The following is a 6,040-nucleotide window of genomic DNA, read 5'->3' on the forward strand; positions in this document are numbered from 1 at the left end:
TTAGGTTGGAATGAAAGCGATTGGCGGCGTCCGACTCCGATCCTCAGCTTCCCTTCTCATCGGAAATGGCTGTATCGACAGCAGCATGACGGCAAGGGTTCGACAGCACAGCGGCGACTGGATAGCTACGGTGCTTCTCGGTGTCTCCGGCTTCAACAACAACTGCGCAAGGCAGCAGCAACCTCGGACGTAGAGGGGGGTTGGACTCCGACGACTTGGCTTCAGTGGTGGCAAGGAGTGGTGGCGGAGGAAGGATGGGGTGTAGGGTGGTGCGGCGCCGTGTTGAAGGATGTTGGCGGCTGCAAAAATGGTCGATAGGGTTAGGGTTTCATTAAGCTATATACCCGATCCCTCCAAAACATTATGCCATAATAACAATATCAGTCCCTCCCCCTTCCCTTTTCTTTCAAATTCAATCCAATTATTACCAAATGAACCCTCAGCATTAAATCCTTTACATTTTAGGTACGAAAATTACCAAACAGCCCCCTATATTCCATAATCTCTTCAAATGAAGTCCCATAAATTACCATTTACTCCCTGCCTTCATAAATACTTACAAAACTAATCCGGATTTTACACTTTTAACCTCCAACTTCTAAATTCTTCACAAACTAGTCTGGGACTTACATTTATTAATTTATTTAAATAAACGGGGCGTTACACTGACATTAATGACGAATCTAATTAGTTTCCATAAAAAATAGAATTATAATTATGGATATCATTTAATATACATACAATTATGGAACTAATTTAATATCTATCTTTAATTAATTAAATAATTATTTAATTTTACTAATGGTGCATTCTAGCACACAATAAATATAAGAAACACATGAACCTAGCCATATATATATATATATATATATATATATATATATATATATATATATATATATATATATATATATATATATATCCAAACTTATATTTTAATCATGATTAAATTAATTTAATAATAAAAATTTTATCCAAAAATCAAACTACCATAAAGATATTACTAAACTACCATTTCTCTGTTTCTCGAAATCTCTCTGTATATATTTCTTAAAATCCATTGATGATCTGATACACACACTAAAAGCCCCACTAACCCATAAATCCAACTTAACTTCCTTTTTGTTTAGTTTTCTCTCAATTAATAAATCAAATATCAAATATATATTTTTTATATACTTTTATAGTTTTATGTAACCTTTTGAATTTAGAAAAAGAAAAGGAAAAACCATATAGAATTTTTGGTGCTTGGATAATAAGTGGGAGCTGATATTTTATTTATTAACTAATAAACTAAACAAAAATGAAGTTAAATTGGATTTATGTCAAGGGACTTCTATGTGTTTGACTTTGGAATGGGAACAAGCAAAAATCACACATACACACATCCCTTGTGTGTTTATGGATGATGAAGTGAACAAAAAGAGAGCATGATAGAGTTTGAGAAAAATATACATAAAGATTTCAAAGAGGTGTTGAAAAGGTAGTTTAGGAATACGATATGGTATTTTGATTTTTATATATGTTTTTAAATGTTAATTTGATTTTTTCTTTATTATAATATAAGTTTGGATATAGATGTGAATTTTATAGGTTTAAGAGGACATATATTTAGTTTTAAAATTTAACGTTTACGTCACTTTTAGGCATGAACTTTCATGAATGTTTTATTTTGATCATTATACATTGTTAAACTACCATTGGTCATTGAACTTGTTTATTTTTGGTCATTTTGGTCACTCTAACCGGTTCTAGCTGATATATGACATTGTCAATGTTAGAATTAGTCATTGAACTTTTAACTTTTACTGATATTTTATTTTAGTCATTATACTTTGTTTAAGCTACCATTGGTCACTGAACCTTTTTATTTTTTTCATTTTAGTCACTATTTTTTATTATCATTTATAAGAAATTAAAAAAACTACAATTTTTTTTCTATTTATTCACTACAAAACTTGTTACATCAATTATTTTAGAGTAAATTATATGAATAATCTTTGTGATTTAGGGTAACATGCATGTTTAATGTTTTCAAGTGCTTCATACAAAATATATCCTTTATGCGTTAAAGGAAAATCGAGGCCCTTGATTCAGGTTTTTGGAAGAAGAAGTAGACTTGTTAGTGTTTTCAATTAATTCATATGTATTAAGATATTTTCTGCTTTGCGCCACCTGATACATAGACTTTCCATGAGGTTTCCTAACGTAAAACTAGTTATCGATGATGATTGGGTGCGTTTCTGTCACACCCCCAAACCAGACGGCGGAAACGTCCGGGGGTGGAGGACTTTATTTGTAGCATCACAACACATGCATCATAGTAATCAAAGTACAAACAACCATTGTATTTAAAAAGTATAAGTATTTACATGTGTTCAATCATTGTATATTGAAACCAAAATAGTTATACAAAAGAAGAAGATATGACTCAAAGTAGCTCCATCTTCTCAAAAAGCTCGGGCAATACCTGTTTATTGTTTCCCTGAGAATACAAGTAATTTGAAAAGGGAGTATCGACATAAAGTTGAGTGAGTGCATAAGTGTTTATGTTTAAAAGGGTATCTCTGTATCTTGCATATGTAAACTGTTCCAGAAAATCCTATATTTTCTATTGTATATGAAAAGTAGTTTTATTCCCATAAAACCGTTCTATTTGTAAACCAATGTTCTGCATTTGTAAAACTTGTAACTGAGAGTGTGCCTGGCTTCACCAGATGTTATTGAAAACTGTATTGAACCATTGTAGTTTGTATTCTGTAAACTGGTACTTTGAAGGTGTACTTTCGTTTAGTTGATTATACACTAACGTATTGTTAATATCTTTTTAATGAGTTCTTATAACCATACTATGACTGGATGGCCTGAAACAAACGCTTGTAGGCGTTTAAACTGTTGATAACAATTGTCACTCATTGGCGTGTATGCCTGACTGTAGCTAGCAGTCTGAGTGTGGGGTTGTCAATCCCAACATAGATCTACACACAACTTGTTTCGATCCCCTGACTGGAGATTCTGGTTATAATGTCAGGACTTTACCTTGGTTGTCTAAATAAATTAAACAACCTGAATTGAATGACTCATAAAAAGCATATAAACGTTACATGTATATTAGTCATGAAAACCCAATCATTCTGAAATAAATGATTGATAGTATGTTCTTGAATTAGTATTCCGAACATGTATTTGATAATTGTAAACCCTTGATTTGTTTTGAATCAAAACCCTTGTTTCTTGTAAAACAGTGTATCCTACTGTACTTGAATCATGAATTATTGTTCTATGTATCATAAATTATACCTATTATAATTTATATGTACTTTCTGAATCAGTATTTAACTATTTTTGCATGTAACCCCTTGCTCAACATGTTACAAAGGTAGTTAAACTGATGAAACAACTTTTATATTTATATACATATACAATTCTATATATAAGTAAAATTTAAACTACACTCGGACAAATAACCGGTACTATAAGCTCACATGCAAACAAGGAAAAGGACCCAGAATGAGTTATCAGTCCTAAGCCTTTTAAATCTTATTTATACATATATATATATATATATATATATATATATATATATATATATATATATATATATATATACACACACACACAAAAATATGAACTTTGGGGAAAAATATAAGTTTACAAAAGAGTTTAAAGTTTTGAGTATATTTTGATGATTTAATGTTGTTTTATCATGATTTGGAATCATATATTTATAACACAAAGTTCTTGTGTTATACTTGTATCCCCCCCTTAAAACAGTAGAAATTATGAAAATACGGGGGTATGAACTTACTTGATAGGTGGTGATTTGGACAACGTATTGTTTCCCGGAAATGAGTTTATTTGACGAAAAACCGGCTTAAATAGAGTAGAGTTTCGACTGGATAGAGGTTAACTTCTCAAGAATTTCGGGGCTTTGAGGCTTGCTTAGGGTTTGAAATATGATACCGGGGCTTTGGGGGTTGTAAATATGCTTGTGGGGGTAGAAGATGTGAAAAAGGATGAATTTTGGGGTAAAAGGTGTGAATTTCTCGGAAGACCTCGCACCCTTATATAGGGCCGAAGTCTCGGACCGAAGGAGGAGAGTCATTGGCACGCGTCGGACATGCGAAGGGGACACGGGGCGAGGCATCGGACGTGTTGGCTTCGGAGTGGACCAAACCTCGGTCCAATGAGGAGGTGCCACGAGGGTCCGAGGGGTGTCCGAGGGGTGTGTCATGCGAGGGTGTCGGAAGGTCAGTGGACCGCGGCCTTGGTCGAATCAGAAGGCGCGACGCGAGAATTCTGTCCAATCAGCAGACGGCACGTAGCGGACACGGGGAAGCCTCGCATGGGAGGTGACGTGGCCCAAGGTCAGCCATGCGAAATTGCCCGGTTTTCAATATTCCTCGATTTTTGTGCCAAAAACTTGCGAAAATCATAACTTTCGCATACGAGCTTCGTTTTCGACGTTCTTTATATGCACGCGTAGGTAAAATTATACTCTACGACTTTTGTTTAGACTTTGTCGGCTAATTTTGACTTTATTTTTAATATTATTATTTTTAACAGACCGGGACAGGAGATCCGTTAAAAATTCATAACTTCTTCATCCGACGTCCGTTTTTGTCTGTCTTTTTACCGTTGTACTACTATTGATGAGAACTTCAATTCTCGTTTAGGTTGTGTCGGCTAAAAATCACTCGATCAATATTTCGAGTTTTTAGCTGTATATTGCTATACTGAAACTTAGAAAAATAATAACTTCTTCATACGAAGTCAGATTTTGACGTTCTTTTTATGAAAGTTCTCGGTTTAACATAAGCTACAACTTTCATTTAGATTGTTAAGGCTAAAAAGTATTTTATTGAAAATTCAGTTTTTACACTGAACAGTGTTTTGCCGGTTTTGTCGCGGATCTTCGATTGGTCATAACTTCTTCGTTATAACTCGGATTTTAGTGTTCTTTATGTTTTTGGAAACCTTGTTACAATCTCTACCACTTGGTTTATCCCAATCGAGATTGTTTAATAATTTATTTTTGAGGGTCAATTATGTAAATATACACAGTATGCTAAAATTTCTCTTTATTAATTTAAAAAGAAATACAAATTGACCTACATTATTACATAGGTTTGAAATAACGGTTTGTTACATTATCCCCCCGTTAGAGAGAATTTCGTCCTGAAATTTGCATTACAAATAGACTAGGGAAAAAGATGTGGATATTTCTGTTGCATTTGATCCTCCCGCTCCCAAGTGAATTCAGGTCCCCGTTTTGCATTCCAGCGAACCTTCACTATCGGGATACGACTTTGTTTGGTTTTCTTAACTTCCCTGTCTAGAATCTCTACGGTTTCTTCCACAAAGTTGAGGCTCTCGTTTAACTCGATTTCCTCAAGTGGGATCACAAGAGTCTCGTCGGATAGACACTTTTCAAGTTTGAAACGTGGAAGGTAGGATGAATGTTACTTAGTTCTTGGGGTAGTCGAAGTTTGTAAGCTACAGGACCGATTCTGGCAAGAATATCGAATGGTCCTATGTACCTTGGATTTAATTTGTCACGCTTTCCAAAGCGTATCATGCCGTTCCAGGGTGAGACCTTTAACAAGACGCGGTCACCAACCTGGAATTCGAATGGTTTTCTCCTTTTGTCAGCGTAGCTTTTCTGTCTATCTCTGGAAGATTTAAGTCGCTCCCGAATTTGTACGATCTTCTCGGTAGTTTCTCGAATAATTTCCGGACCAATGAGAGCACTGTCAGGACTTTGACCCCTAGCTAGCTGCGTGTCACCCACTTCAGCCCAACACAGAGGGGATCTGCACTTGCGGCCATAAAGGGCTTCAGATGGAGCAGCTTTTATGCTAGTGTGATAACTGTTGTTATAAGAGAATTCAACAAGGGGTAAATGAACATCCCATGCCTTCCCAAAGTTTATCACGCAAGCTCGCAACATATCTTCCAATGTTTGAATCGTCCTCTCACTTTGTCCGTCGGTTTGTGGATGGTAGGCTGTACTCATGTCCAGCCTAGTTCCCAGAGAGTT

This window comes from Lactuca virosa, chromosome 8 (genome assembly GCF_052849685.1).
Source record: "Lactuca virosa cultivar CGN04683 chromosome 8, Lactuca_virosa_CGN04683_v6, whole genome shotgun sequence".
NCBI classification, from domain to species: domain Eukaryota; kingdom Viridiplantae; phylum Streptophyta; class Magnoliopsida; order Asterales; family Asteraceae; genus Lactuca; species Lactuca virosa.